The sequence below is a fragment of the Grammomys surdaster genome, unplaced genomic scaffold (genome assembly GCF_004785775.1).
Source record: "Grammomys surdaster isolate TR1022 unplaced genomic scaffold, NIH_TR_1.0 169, whole genome shotgun sequence".
NCBI classification, from domain to species: domain Eukaryota; kingdom Metazoa; phylum Chordata; class Mammalia; order Rodentia; family Muridae; genus Grammomys; species Grammomys surdaster.
Window position 1 is genome coordinate 1774221 of NW_021604617.1, and position 15244 is coordinate 1789464.

Sequence of the window (15244 nt, forward strand, 5' to 3'; positions counted from 1 at the left end):
ATACCCCAATCAATATATTATATTCTAAATCTCATTTCATAATGAGTCACATTGATCTCACAATTTCAAGACTATAAATTCAAAAACACGTGAATTATTTTTAAGCCTATACTGAAAATTAGCTTACTGCATTGACTTCAAAATCTCCTCTAGGGACATGTCAATTCTGACATTTCATAACAGCCTTCACAGAGACCTTTCAACCTACAGTCTGGCAGCAAATCTGTCAACCAGTCATCACCACTATGGCTAGAAAAAGTCATGGAGATAGGGGTTGAGGGGGGGGTGGGGAAGGCATGTGTGTGTGAAAGGGGTCCTTCAGGAATCAGTGGGGTACGAAGCATGACTCTTCACTTTCGAGTCTCCTTTTTATTACTTCTAAAGGCACCTTCAATATTTATGAAACAAATTAGGTAGTTGTGTTTGAGAAACTATATTCCAAGTATTTTTATTGCATATATAATGAGGAATATTAAAGTTAGTCACAAACCAATCTACTGATTTATGTGAAAAATGCAGCAAATATATACTATTGCATATTGTATTCAATGAACAACTAGGGAATTGCTGTTGCATATACGTAGATTACCTTCTGTGTTTCTTTGCTATCTATTGCTGTGATAAACACCATAAACAAAAGCAACTCACAGAGACAATGCTTTATTTGGTTTACTCATTAAAATCACTATCCTTCTCTAACAGAAGTAGAAGAGGAACAATGAAGAAAGCTGCTTGCTACCTTGCTAAGTCTGTTATCCTTTGCAAACAAAGACCACCAGCTCTTTAATCATCAATTAAGAAAATGGTAGACAGACCTGCTGATATGCCAATCTGATGAAGGCAATTCCTCAACTGAGGTTTGCTCTTCCCAAATGACTCTACTTTGTGTAAAAGGCACAAAATGGACCAAGAACATCTACTATGAAAACTCTAACTTAGATTCTCCTGCACACAAAGGCACTGTCACTTTGTAACTTGCTCTGCCTTCCAAGATATATAATATAGTGCTTTAAAAATAATTTTCCTGAAAGTCATGCAAGTGAAGGCTTGATTGTATTAATGAAAAAGTAACTGGAGAAAGACTATTAGAGAATATTTTTGGTACGGACATAATATACTTATAGCCTCTGAACTCTGGGTATTCCATAGACGTGACCTTCATACAAGTTCTTTGGTAAAAATGAAGGTAAAAGACACTCTGTTTATTTATGCATTAAAAAGATCATCTTCAGTTACTTTACAGAGAAAGTGTATGAAGTTGAGGTAAGAAAATGCAATAAGGGCGGGAGCTCGGGGCTATTTTGTGAGGAGACGGAGAGAGAAAGTTCGTGTGGTTCCTTGCTGTTGTAGCTCCGGCATCTCGGCGTAGAACCGCAGTAGGAGAGGCAGTCTCTTCTCTCTCTCCTAACTCTTGGGCAGCAAGGTGAACCCCATCCTTACTCATTGGAGCTCAGCTTTGACTTTTAACTTCCCTTCCCCATCCTTCCAGAACACACACATTCCTATTCCAAAACTGATTTTATAAAGACATTTTTAACATACTGATCCAATTTGGTGTGCACTACGGCAAACATACAGTGAGTTTTTTTTTTTTGATCTTCAGCTACATTTTCAGCTTTGTGAGAAACCTCATCATCAAAGGAGATGGCTAGCAATGTTATCAATAAGACAGATCCTCGATCCATGAATTCCCGTATTTTCATTGGGAATCTCAATACTCTGGTGGTCAAGAAGTCTGATGTGGAGGCCATATTTTCAAAGTATGGCAAAACTGTGTGTTGCTCTGTGCATAAAGGCTTTGCCTTTGTCCAGTATGTTAATGAAAGAAATGCTCGAGCTGCTGTAGCTGGAGAGGATGGCAGAATGATTGCTGGCCAGGTTTTAGATATTAACCTGGCTGCAGAGCCAAAAGTGAACTGAGGAAAAGCAGGTGTGAAACGATCTGCAGCAGAGATGTACGGGTCAGTACCAGAACACCCTTCTCCGGCCCCTCTTCTCAGCTCCTCATTTGACTTGGACTATGACTTTGAACGGGATTATTATGACAGGATGTACAGTTACCCAGCATGTGTTCCTCCTCCTCCTCCTATTGCTCGAGCCGTGGTGCCTTCCAAATGCCAGCGTGTGTAAAGGAACACCTCATGAAGGGGCAAAAGTGGATTCAATCCGAAGAGTGGACAAGGGATCTTCTTCCAAGTCTGGAAAGCTGAAAGGTGAGGACCTTCAGGCCATTGAAAAGGAGTTGACTCAGATAAAACAAAATGTGGATTCTCTGCTGGAAAGCCTGGAAAAAAATTGAAAAAGAACAAAGCAGACAAGCAGTAGAGATGAAGAATGAAAAGTCTGAAGAAGAGCAGAGCAGTGCCTCTGTGAAAAGAGATGAGACAAATGTGAAGATGGAGTCTGAGGCAGGTGCAGATAACTCTTCTGAGGAGCGTGACCTGCTGGATGATGATGATAATGAAGATCGGGGGGATGACCAGCTGGAGTTGAAGGATCATGAATAAAAGCATGAAGGAGAAGATGACAGAGACAGCGCCAATGGGGAGGATGACTCTTAAGCACATAGTGGAGCTTAGAAATCTTATCTCGTTATTCATTTACCTAGGCGCTTGTGAGAGATCAAGGTAACACCAGATCCTCTCCCCTAGAATCTTCTGCACATTCTCACTGCTCTCCCTCCTTATCCTTCCTGTGTTCATTAATTCATAATTGTTTCATTTTCACTTCCTTTGATGTTCCATAGAAGTTTCGTTAAGTCTTACCTCATAAGTTTTGCTTTAATTTTGATACCTCTTTGACTTAGCAATAAAAAGTTGTATGGTTTTTATCAACTCTCTCCAAAATAATCTCTTGTTATGCAGGGAGTACAGTTCTTCCCATTCATGATTTCAGTAGTTGCTTCCCTAACTGCAGAGGCATCTCATTTCCTTGTAACCCCGAGTGCAGCTTTGTATTAGAGGTGTGTGTTTTCCCTCACATGAGTGGGATTGTTACAACACGAATGTAACCATGTATTTTTGTGAATGGGAGTTGGAATGTCAAATGCATCTTACAGGAAAATAGTGCAATAGTCTTAATATTTGTTTTCTAAAGTTATACCATGTGTTATTTTTGTGAGCAGCCTGATGTTTAGGATCTTTTTCTCAAAAATAAACAATTCCTTATTTTTAAAAAAAAGAAAGAAGGGAAGAAAGAGAGAAAGAAAGAAAGAAAGAAAGAAAGAAAGAAAGAAAGAAAGAAGGAAAATGCAATAAGAAGTGCTGTGCTAAACTACTAGTTGCTAATAAGGACTTTGATTCTGTTTATTCCAGTGTAGATGAAGCAGATGGTAGAATTAGTGAATAGAGGGAAGACTGTAAAATTTCTAGCATAACCCAAACCCTATGAGGGGGTGGGGTGTCTAGACTTGGCATTTGGGAAACTTGGAAAATGGTAATATATATTACTCTTGGTAGATCTTTGGGTGACAGGCAGATTTCTGGAGGAGTCATGTCTTAAGAGGCCTCCACATGGTCTACCAAATAAGGAGTGAGTTAAGGACAAGGTCTATAATGAATGAAGGTTTCAGAGTAGATGTTTGAGATAAGTACATGTATCAGAATGTAAAGGTGGCCTTTTGAGCCTACACTAAACAAGTCTAAAAATATCTAAACTTTAAGACAAAGAGACCAGAGATGAGCCATGAAAACTTGATGATGTAACTGAAGATATAGAAACATTAAAGGAGACATTAATGGGAAGACGTCCAGATTGAGCAAGAAAATTAGGAACTTAGTAAAAGGAGGAATTAGTAATCACATAGAAAGCAGCAAATGGTCAGACCTGAGAAGTAGCAAAATAACTACAGTTTTTGCATTGTGTAAGTTAAGGTGGCATTAGATATTTCCAGGGGGAAGTGAATAGATGCACAATTGCCTTATTCCTGTCAGCCATGAACCAGTAGCCTCTGGATTGATTTCTGCACAATTATGCTGGACATAAAAACTTTACTCATTATCAATTTCTATGAGTCTAGACATTCCAATCTATTACTGCTAAAGTGAATGGTATTTTCTTACATAAAAGGTAACCCATCAGTCTTTTTGAGAATAGAAGTTTCTAATCTCTTGTGCATTATTACATCCAACACTTGTGCATTGATAACCTGCTTACAGAAGCCCTTTGCACCCTATCTTGCTGTATGAAGTCTGTTCTCTTAGACTTTTGTTTATTCCCCAAGAAGGAATGCCTCTACCTGACCAAAGAATGCCAGAAACAAGATGTTTCCTCTTCTTCAAAAACAATGCAGCTTAGAAGTGCTCAAAGACACTATTCAAACAGACATCATTTGGCCATGAGCCTTTCAGTATCCTAAACTCCTAAACACATCTGGTCCAAGTGAAGAGAAACAATTTGTATGTATATTATTGTTTCTCTTTCTTTGTGTTGAACTCTAAGCAATCTGACCCGACCTGCGGGTCCTAGTTATTCGTGGGGGTGAGGAGGACCACAACCTGAAAAAGAATGGGTGAGAGAGAAGAACGGACTCAAAGAAGCAATTACTTGTCAAGAGCCATCTATTAGAGTGCAAAGCACCTTTTTATAATATATTTTACAAGAAGAGGGGTTAAGAGGGACAAGGTGATAGAAAAGTACAGAATCTTCTTGGCCTGTGCCTTGAAACATTTCATGGTCTACATGGCACACTCCCTTGAATTATGGTCTACCTGCTTTCCTCAGAAGATACGGTACACTGCCTTGAATCTCTCTGCAGCTGCCAAACAGGATCTTGTGGTTGCCAAGCTGCAGGGGATATTGTGCAGGTGGGGAAAGGTAGGGGGTGAGGGTAAGGGCGAGGGTCTTTGCTTCTGGCATCTCCCCCTTCTCTGTTTAGATAGAGAAAGTGTCTTGTGATCAATCCCAACTATGTGAAATTTAGAATTTAGAAGTCTAATTATGGGGAGTCTTGGACAAGTTCACAACCCCAAAACATTGATGTAAGATGAGTCACGTCGATGGTCGAAGGCTTTAGGCTGTCGATGATGGGCAATGTCAAGGGATCCCGAGGTGGGTGAAAGGAGGGTGAGGGCCCTGTCTTAGGCCATGTAGGCTGCACCCACTCCCAGCACCACGCACTCCTTTCCAGCTGCATTGGGTGGGCCCCTGGGAAGTGGACCTACAATAATCCCGTCACTGGGCTAACCCACAGCCATCCTAGTCTCTTGTAAATGTTCAGGTTACCAACCATTTGTCAGTTTGGGGTGTAATATTGTCATAAAGGAAGGCTCCCCAATGTTAGCGGGCCACATCAAGGGTGGTCTTGGTTTAGGAAAAAGCCAATTTTTGTTGGGGTGATCAAGAGGCCAGGCTCCCTAGCAAGAGAAACGAGGGCAGAGCCAGGCATACCAGGAACCCTTCTGGAGGGCGTGGAAGTCTAGGGGTTGACTGTAAGGGGTGGGGTGGCAGGGGGGCTGGCAGCTGTGTCTATCTCCGGCAGAATCACTTCTGGATCTTCTTCAATTTTCAACTGATGGTAATGGACTTCGACTGGCTTCTTGATGGCAGATCAACCTGGTTCTTAACAAAACTTGTGAGATGATTAAAGGCCCAGGGGCCAAAGGAGAGAAGCAAAAGAATGCCAACAAGGCTTCCTAGTATACTAGGCAACAGGGTGGTGAGCCAAGGAGAGGTAGAGAACCAGTTTTGATTCCATGACTCTTGTTGTTCTCTCACTCTTTTTCTTTCTTCTAAACTCCTTTTGACCTTGTCCAGGCTATTTTGGATAAGGCCTGTCTTATTGGAGTAAAAGCAACACTCTTCTCTGAGGGCCACTCAGAGACCCCCTTCCTTAAGGAAGACAAGGTCAAGTCCTCTCCTGTTTTGTAGCATCACCTCAGAAAGGGAAGCCACAGAGTCCTTAAGATCTTATACTCCTTCCCTTAAATTATTTAAATCTTTATCAATGAGGGATTGGAGATGAGAATAGTGATTATTGGAAGTCACCAAGGAAGCTATACCCGTGCCTGCACCGATGGCACTAATTCTAGTATGACAGACAAGGTGAGGGCAGTCAGGGGTTCTCTCTTGGTTCTTAGAGAAGATCCTTGATCTATAATATTAAGGAAGGACTCTTGATCGTGTATAAAAAAATGCGAGAGAATGGTAACAATTACACAATAATCTCTAAAATGTAAAAAACTGGGATTAAATATATAAGGGGTCAAGCCAGAAGCATAGGCAAAATATGTACCATTGGGTGCCAGGGTATATAGAAAGGTATTATTGAGGATCATTGTCTGGTTACACACCAAAATCAAGTCCCTAGGGGGGGAACATGAAGGGTCCAAAAAGGCAAAGGCCTATTCCTGAAATGGAGCTAAGGGTAAGACCTCCTTCAGGCAAATAAGTCCCAAGGAGTCTGTTACCATCATTGGTAAAAGTGGGAGGGGAGAGGATAGCTATCCCCTCATAGAAGAGGGGAGTAGGTGAAAAACAAAACCAGCATTGTTGATAATTAGGATCGCTGGTATTATGGATAGCCTCAAGAGAAACATTTACCAAGGAAATGATGAGGTCAGCAGAACTAAGAGGGCCCTTGGGAACAGTGGGCTGAAACATAGTGGCCAAAGGCACCAAGGGAAAGGATGAGGGCGAGGCACCAGGGGTGGGCAGCAACCGTAGGTTTGGGGGCTGGATTGAGGGGCTTTGAGGGGTGTTGTAATACAGGATTGGGGCCCATGGCGGCAATATTTTTGTTAGGGATGGTCTTAAGAAGCTTTATTGTAAAGGTGAGCCCTGGGTCTGAGCAGCCACATGGCCAAGTAGTGCACTCTCTCAGACGCAAGCCCCATATGAATCCTCCAGCCATCCAATCTTTATTCTTCCCTCTCTCAGTAAAGGAAATGAGGAGGGGGGAACACCAATTACTTTGACATTGGGATCTTAGAGGGTCAACCGTGGATACACCTAATTTCTCCTGTAAATATTTGGGAAGAAATTTCCTCCATAGGGTAATATAATCCCAGGAGGAGTGGGGACTCCAATATGCATCTCCTGTGGTCTCACAGCCCCACGATGCTCAAAAAAGTCAGGAGAATGGCCGAACTTGTAGCCCTGGGAACGATCTCTGTGAGTAGGGCCAGGGCATACATAAAGGCCAGCCGCATCGCATTGGGGCCATAATTCCTAACGGCTGAATTCAGCTTTTCAAGATGTTTAAAACAGAGTTTTTTGAAAACTGTGGGATCACTTGTAGAATCGTTCTCATGGCTATCATTTTCAATGTCTGAATTGGGCTCATTCTCAGAGGAATTGGCCTCAGTCTTGGACTGGAGATGGGGTGTTCGGGAAAGCTTGCAAGAGGGACAAGAAGAGGAAGCAGGCGCAAGATGAGAAGGAGGGGGTGCAGCAGGTGCAGAGGAGGGAGGGTGCCGAGTATCGGACCAAGCGGCAGGAGGAAGCGGTGGAGTCTGTCGAGACTCAAAGTCAGAAGCTGCAGCTGCGGGTGTCTGTGAGGAGGGAGCCTGAGATCGGGTGACAGGAAAGGCTAAATGAAGGGAATCTTGAGAAGGAGCAGAGGAAGAGCAAAGGACCGAGAGACACAAAACTTGCTTTTGGAGGCTGAGGATGTCCGTCAGCTCACGAACCTGAGAAGAGAAGCGGTCCCACATATCAGAGAGAGAGTTAGGCAAAGTGGCAGGGAAAGTTGGAAAGGCAAGCATGGAAAGAGGAGCAGAAGGTGCTGTAAGGGGAGGCCTGTCAGGGCTGTGATAGCGAGCGGCTTCCTCTTCAAGGGTGGTGGCATCACTGGGGTCCAAAGGCTCAGGGCCAGGGAGAGCAGCCAGTGAAGTCTGCCTAGAGGGCGGCAGAGAGTGGCACTTAATAGCAAGGCAGGGGGAACAGAGGGAAGCAGGTTTTTGCAGTACAGGGTTGCAAAGGTGAATGGAGGAGGGAGTCCGTGGGTCGGCAGCAGCTGAAGAATCATAAGGTGGAGGCTGAGAAATCAGAGGAGAGGGGTTGAGAGAAGGTAAATCTGGATAGAGACGAGGCGGATCAGAAGTAGGGGAGACCTGTTCAGGAGGGATGTCTATAAGAGTAAAAGAAACAGAAGCCTGAGATGGAGTCCGAGAGGGCTGACGAGATGGGCAGGTAGAATTAGGCTGAGATTGTGACAGAAAATATTCAGCAACGGATAAGAGTTGTCGTTTCCCTGTATCCTTGTCTGCATCTTCAATAACATCCCTAATAATGCCCCAAAAGGAAAAGATTGTGGCGGCAACAGTCGCATCACCTTCAGTTTTAATTTTCTCATTTAATTCACGACCTACCTTCTGCCACTTCTTGGGATGGATGGTAGGACCATCAATCATAAACCAAGGACACTTCTCATCAATAAAAACAAAAAACTTATAAGATCCTTTTTCTTAACCCTTATTCCTCTCTCTCTGAGTGCATGCTTGAGGTCCTTTATGAAGGACGCCTCCTTAGACAAACAATGGTCCATTCTCTATGGGATGGAATGAAAATGAAACTTACCCAAGGACGACAAGTCGCGGGCGACGATTGCTGTCTCACTCAATCTTGATGTTGTGCGCACGTCTTCAATGAGGGTCTGTCCGGAGGGGTCCATGCCTCGAGCCCTACATTGGGTGCCACTTGACCCGACCTGCAGGTCCTAGTTATTCGTGGGGGTGAGGAGGACCACAACCTGAAAAAGAACGGGTGAGAGAGAACAGACTCAAGGAAGCAATTGCTTCTCAAGAGCCATCTATTTGAGCGCAAAGCGCCTTTTTATAATATATTTTATAAGGGGAGGGGGTAAGAGGGGCCAGGTGATGGAAAAGTACAGAATCTTCTTGGCCTGTGCCTTGAAACATTTCATGGTCTACATGGTACACTCCCTTGAATTATGGTCTACATGCTTTCCTCAGAAGATACGATACACTGCCTTGAATCTCTCTGCAGCTGCCAAACAGGATCTTGTGGTTGCCAAGCTCCAGGGGACATTGTGCAGGTGGGGAAAGGTAGGGGGTGAGGGTAAGGGCGAGGGTCCTGGCTTCTGGCAGCAATCTATGATAGAAACTGCACAGAGTGCTAGTTACGGCATCCTTGAAGAGAGTTGAATAGACCAGAGGTTCTCCACCTGAGGATTGAAATCTCTTTGATAATTGAATGACCCTTTCACATGGGTCATCTAAAACCATCTGCATATTAGATATTTAAAATATGATTCGTAACAACAAAATTACAGTTAAGAAGGAACAACAAATATAATTTTATGGTTGGGGGTCACAAAATGTGACCTGTATTAAAGGGTCATAATAATAGTAAGGTTGAGAACCACTGGACTAGCATCCCCTGATTCTATTGCTTTGTGAATTTGACATGAATTCCTTAACACTAAAGGTAGACTTTATGAATTCACTCTCCCCACTGTTGGGCATTTCATCTAAGGTCCCTCCCTTTAACTTCTGAGAGAGTTTATCACCTCCCATGTTTCTGGTACATTCTAGAGAGTGTCCCCATCTCCATATCCCAAGGTTGCCTGTTTCTATTCATTCTGTTATCCCTCAGGGTTTCACTGATGTCCCCCCACTCCAATACCTGATCATGTTCCCCTTTTCTCGTCCCCCTCCCCTCTACTACCCATGACCCTCCCTACCTTGCCCCACATCCCTGTAATTGCTTTCTTCTCCCTCCCAAGTGGGATTAAAGCATTCTCACTTGGGCCCTTCGGCTTGTAAAGCTTCTTGACTTCTGTGGATTGTATCCGGGGTATTCTGTACATTTTTGGCTAATATCCACTTATTAGTGAGTACATACCATGCATGTCCCTATGAGTCTGAGTTACTTCACTCAGCATGATATTTTCTAGATATTTGCCTGAAAAACTCATGATGTCCTTATTCTTAATAGCTGAATAGCATCCAATTGTGTAAATGCACCACATTTTTCTGTATCCATTCTTCCATTGTAAGATATCTTGTTTTCAGCTTCTGGCTATCACAAATAAGGCCATTACAAACATAGTCGAGCATGTGCTCCTGTTGAATGGTGGGGCATCTTTTGTGTATATATGCACAAGAGTGGTATAGCTGAATCTTAAGGTAGATCTATTTCAAATTTTATGAAGAGCCTCCAGATTGATTTCCAGAGTGGTTGTACTAGTTTGCAATTTCACCAGCAATGGATGAGTGTTCCTCTTTGTCCACATCCTCACCAACATGTGCTGTCACCTGAGATTTTGATCTTAGCCATTTAGAATGGTATAAGGTGGAATTTATGGGTTATTTTTATTTGTATTTCCCTGATAACTAAGAACTTTGAACCTTTCTTTAAATTCTTCTTGGTCATTCAAGATTCCTCTGCCATGAAATGGCTCTATTTCGCCCTATACCCCATTTTTTGATTGGGTTGTCTAGGTTTTTTTGGAGGTTACCTTCTTGAGTTCTTTATACAGTTTGGATATTAGCCCTCCATTGGATGTGAAATTAGTGAAGATTTTTTTCCCAATCTATAGATTTCCAATTTGTCCTATTGACAATGCTCTTTTCCTTACAGAAGATTTCCAGTTTCATGCTGTCCCATATATCAATTCTAGATCTTAAAGCCTGAGTCATTGGAGTTCTGTTTAGGAAATCCTCACCCTCCTCCATGCCAATGTGTTTGAGGCCCTTTCCCACTTTCACTTCTATTAGATTAAGTGTTTATCTAGTCTTATGTTGAGGTCCTTGATCCATGTGGGCTTAAGCTTTATGCAAGGTGACAAATATGGATCTATTTTCATTTTTCTACATACCCACTGGCAGTTAGACCATCACTATTTATTGAAAATGCTTTCTTTTTGCCATTGTATATTTTAGTCTTCTTTCTCAAAGATCAAGTGTTCATAAGTGTGTGGTTTTATTTCTGGGTCTTCAAGTCTAGTCCACTGATCAATATGTCTGTTTCTGTACCAATGCTATGCAGTTTTTATCACTATTGCTCTGTAGTACAGCTTGTGTTCAGAGATATTGATTGCCTCAGAAGTTCTTTTACTGTTAAGAATTGTTTTCACTATCCTGGGCTTTTGGTTTTCAATAAAAAATTGAGAATTGCTCTTTCCATGTCTTTGAAGAATTGTGTTGGAATTTTGATAGGAATTGCATTGAATCTGTAGATTGCTTTTCATAGGATGGCCATTTTTACTATTTAATCCTATCAATCCATGAGCATGGGAGATTTTTCCATTTTCTGAGGTCTTCAATTTCTTTCTTGAGAGACTTGAAATTCTTGTCATAAAGATCTTTCACTTGTTTGGTTAGAGTTACCCCAAGATATTTTATGTTATTTGTGAATACTATGAAGGGTGTTGTATACCTATTTTCTTTTTCAGCCTATTTATCATTTGTATAAAGAAAGGCTTTTTTTTTATTAGTTAATTTTATATTTGGCCACTTTGCTGAAGAAGTTCTTATGAAGAACTTTTGATGTCACTTATGTATACTACACTATTATCTGCAAATAGGGATACTTTGACCTCTTCTTTGCCAATTTATATGCCTGTGATCTCCTCTTGGTGTCTTATTGCTTGTGCTAGAACTTCGAGTACTATATTGAGTAAATATGGGGAGAGCGGGCATCCTTGTCCCTGATTTTAGTGGGATTGTTTCATGTTTCTTTCCATTTAATTTGATACTGGCTGTTCGTTTGCTGTATATCGTTTTATTATGTTACATAAGGGCCTTGACTTCCTGATCACTCCAATACTATTGACATGAAGGGGTGTTGTATTTTGTCAAATGCTTTTTCAGCATCTGATGACATGATCGTGTTATGTCTTTCTTTGAGTTTGTTTATATAGTGAATTACATTAATGGATTTTCATACATTGAACCAACCTTGCATACCTGGAATGAAGCCTACTTGATTATAGTGAATGTGTTTTTGATGTGTTCTTGGATTCAGTTTTAGAAAAAACACAATTTATAGGATATTTTATATATTTACATTTCAAATGTTATCCCTTTTCCCAGTCCCCTCATGAACCTCCCTATCCCATCCACCTTCCCCTTGCTTCATTGAGGATGTTTGCCCTCCCACCCACTCACTCCCACCTCACTTCCATGGCATTCCTCTACACTGGGGAATCAAGCCTTCACAGGACCAAGGGTGTGGGATGGTGGGCTGTCAGAGGCAGCTGGATACCTGGTCAAGCACAGGCCTCAAAACTCAGAGACCCAAAAAGGATGGTAGGTGTCTGGCCTTTCTCCTGGGCCCTGGCTCCTTTCACTTAGCTTCAGCCATCCACAGCACCTCCCAAAGAAATGTTTGTGGCCTTAAGGTCACATAGCACAGTTAGAGGGCATGACTACAGGCCACAGAGCCTCAAGAGATCTCCATATTCATGAGTTACCTAAAGGCCAGAGTGCTTAGCCAATTAAGAATTCCTCCCCAGATCCTCCTACTACTTGCAAAAGGTATTTAACCTCAGACCCACCCTGAGAACACAGGGTACAGCTTCATCCACTTTCCACCATGACAATAAACCTTTTAAAACCATGGACTTCCTCTTGTCTTTGAGACCACCATGGAGAACTCTAGAGGGGGCCATCAACCAATTAGCTGCCACCTAATCTTCTAGCGAAGAACTTCTCTATGTTCTAGCCGTGGAGGCCTTCGAACTCAAGCAAGCCAGCCGAACCAGCCATGACTCAGCAAAGTGATTTGTAGTGACCAAGAGTCTCACTACACTGTGGGCCACTGCTAGAGCTTCTCCCTCTCACCCCTTTCGGCTGCTGACAGATCCAGCCCAAAAGCCCCCCATCTCAGTTCTTCTGCGGCCCCTCAGCTGTGCCTAAGATCCCAAGGACTGAGACCAGCCAGTCTCTGGCCAGCTGCCTTGGCCCGGGGACCCCCAACACAAGAGCTCCGGCCCATGGGGGACCTCAGACTGGGATCTCACCACACTCGATGGCTTCTCATAGCCTGGTGTCTGCTCATTGCTGCATGGAGTAAACTCAGTCAAATTCCTGTGCTTCTGACCCCCTGCGTTGTGGCCCTAGCTGCCCTGGGTGGAAGACACTCAAGATCCACAACTCAGCCCAACAGCACCCATGCCCAAATGCGAGACACAGCCCCACACAAGGGCCTTTCCTCCAACTGATGCCAGACAATGGCATCCTCTGCTACATGCTCAGTGTACTCTTTCATTGGTGGTTTAATCCCTGGGAGCTCTGAGGGATCTGGTTGGTTGGTATTGTTGTTCTTCCCATGGGGTTGCAAACCCCTTCAGCTCCTTCAATCCTTTCTCTAACTCCTCCACTGAGGTCCCTCCCCATGCTCAGACCAATGGTTGGCTGCGAGCATCCTCATCTGTATTTGTCAGACTCTGGCAGAGTCTCTCACAAGACAGCTACAACAGACTTTTGTCAAGCACTCTGTAATAGTGTCTGGGTTTGGTGTCTATATATGGGATGGATCCCCAGGTGGGGTAGTCTCTGGATGACCTTTACTTCAGTCTCTGCTCCACACTTTGTACATGTATTTCCTTTAGACAGGAGCCATTCTAGGTTAAAAATTAGAAGATGAATGGGGGACCTTGTCTAGCCTCTGGATATGGTCTCTACAGGTTCTCCTGCCTCTTCATTGGGCATTTCAGCTAATCTCATTCCTGTTGGGTCCTGGAAGCCACTTGCTTTCCTGGCATCTGGAACTTGCTGGTGACTACCACAAGTCCCTTATCCCTCATTGCTACACACCTCTGTTCAAATTCCTGACCCTCTGTATATCATCCACATCTCTGCCCATACCTGATTCTGCCCCTCTATTTCCCTCTCCCACTCCTCTCTTTCTCCTAAGTCCCTCCCAACCTCTGCCTCCCATGAGTATTTTGTTCACCCTTCTAAGAAGGACTGAAGCATCCACATTTTGGTCTTCCTTCCTCTTAAGTTTCATATGGTCTGTGAATTGTATCTTGAGTATTCCTAGCTTTGGGGGTAATATCCATTTATCAGTGAGTGTATACCATGTGTTCTTTTGTAACTGGGTTACTTCACTCAGAATGATATTTTCTAGTTCCATCCATTTGCCTAAGAATTTAATGAAGTCATTGTTTTGAATAGCTGAGTAATACTCCATTGTGTAAATATACCACATTTTCGGTATCCATTCCTCTGAAGAAGGACATCTTGATTCTTTCCAGCTTGTGGCTGTTATAAATAAGGCTGCTATGAACCTAGTGCAGCATGTGTCTTGCCCAGGAGTGGTATGGCTGGGTCTTCTGGTAGTAATATGTTCAATTTTCTGAGGAACTGCCAGACTGATTTCCAGAGTTGTTGTACCAGCTTGCAATCCCACCAAAAATGGAGAAATGTTCCTCTTTCTCTACATCCTCACCAGCATCTGCTCTCACCTGAGTGTTTAATCTCTGCCATTCTGACTGTTGTGAGGTGGAATCTCAGGGTTGTTTTTATTTGCATTCCCTTGATGACTAAGGATGTTGAACACTTTTTTAGGTGCTTCTCAGCCATTTGTTATTGCTCAGCTGGGAATTATTTGTTTAGCTCTGTACCCCTTTTTAATAGGGTTATTTGTTTGTCTGGAGCCTAATTTTTAGCTATGGATTATTTAGACATGACTAATTCTTTTTAGCATATATGTCTTCCATGGCATGTGTGTCTCTCTATAAATGTCTTCCTCACTGAACCCATCTGAGTGGGGGAAAATTCCATCACTGGGTTGCTTAAAACAGCAGATTATGTTGCTTATGATGCATTGTCTTAGTTACTTTTTTATAGCTATGCTAAAACACCATGACCAAAGCAACTTATGAAAGAAAGTATTTAACTCAGGAGCTCATGGTTTCAGAGTTAGAGTGATAAAGAGTATGGTAGTCATGGTGCTGGAGCAGTAGCTGAGGGCCACACCCTGATCTACAAGCATGAAGCAGAGAGAGAACCAATTGGAAGAGCATGAACTTTTGAAATGTCAAAGCCCATCTCAAGTGATACAAGGCCAAACTCCTAATCCTCCCAAAACACTTCCATCAATTTAAGAACAACTATTCAAATGTATATGAGCTTATGGGACCATATTCATTCAAATCACCATATTAACTGAGGGGAAAACAAGGAACTTTTATCCCTGGATTGTACAGGCATGCTTGGCTTTCAGGAGATTGACAGACATAAGATAATTCATTTGTATTCTTTTTCTGCAGTTACTGAAACTGTTACAGAAGGGAAAACTGACTTTAAGTGATCCGAGCTTCACACACAAAATT

General features: G+C 42.7%; 1 pseudogene; it reads left to right on the forward strand.

Moving 5' to 3' along the window:
- Positions 1–1644: 1644 nt before the first annotated feature.
- On the forward strand, positions 1645–2561 carry LOC114620543 (annotated as a pseudogene).
- Positions 2562–15244: the final 12683 nt, after the last annotated feature.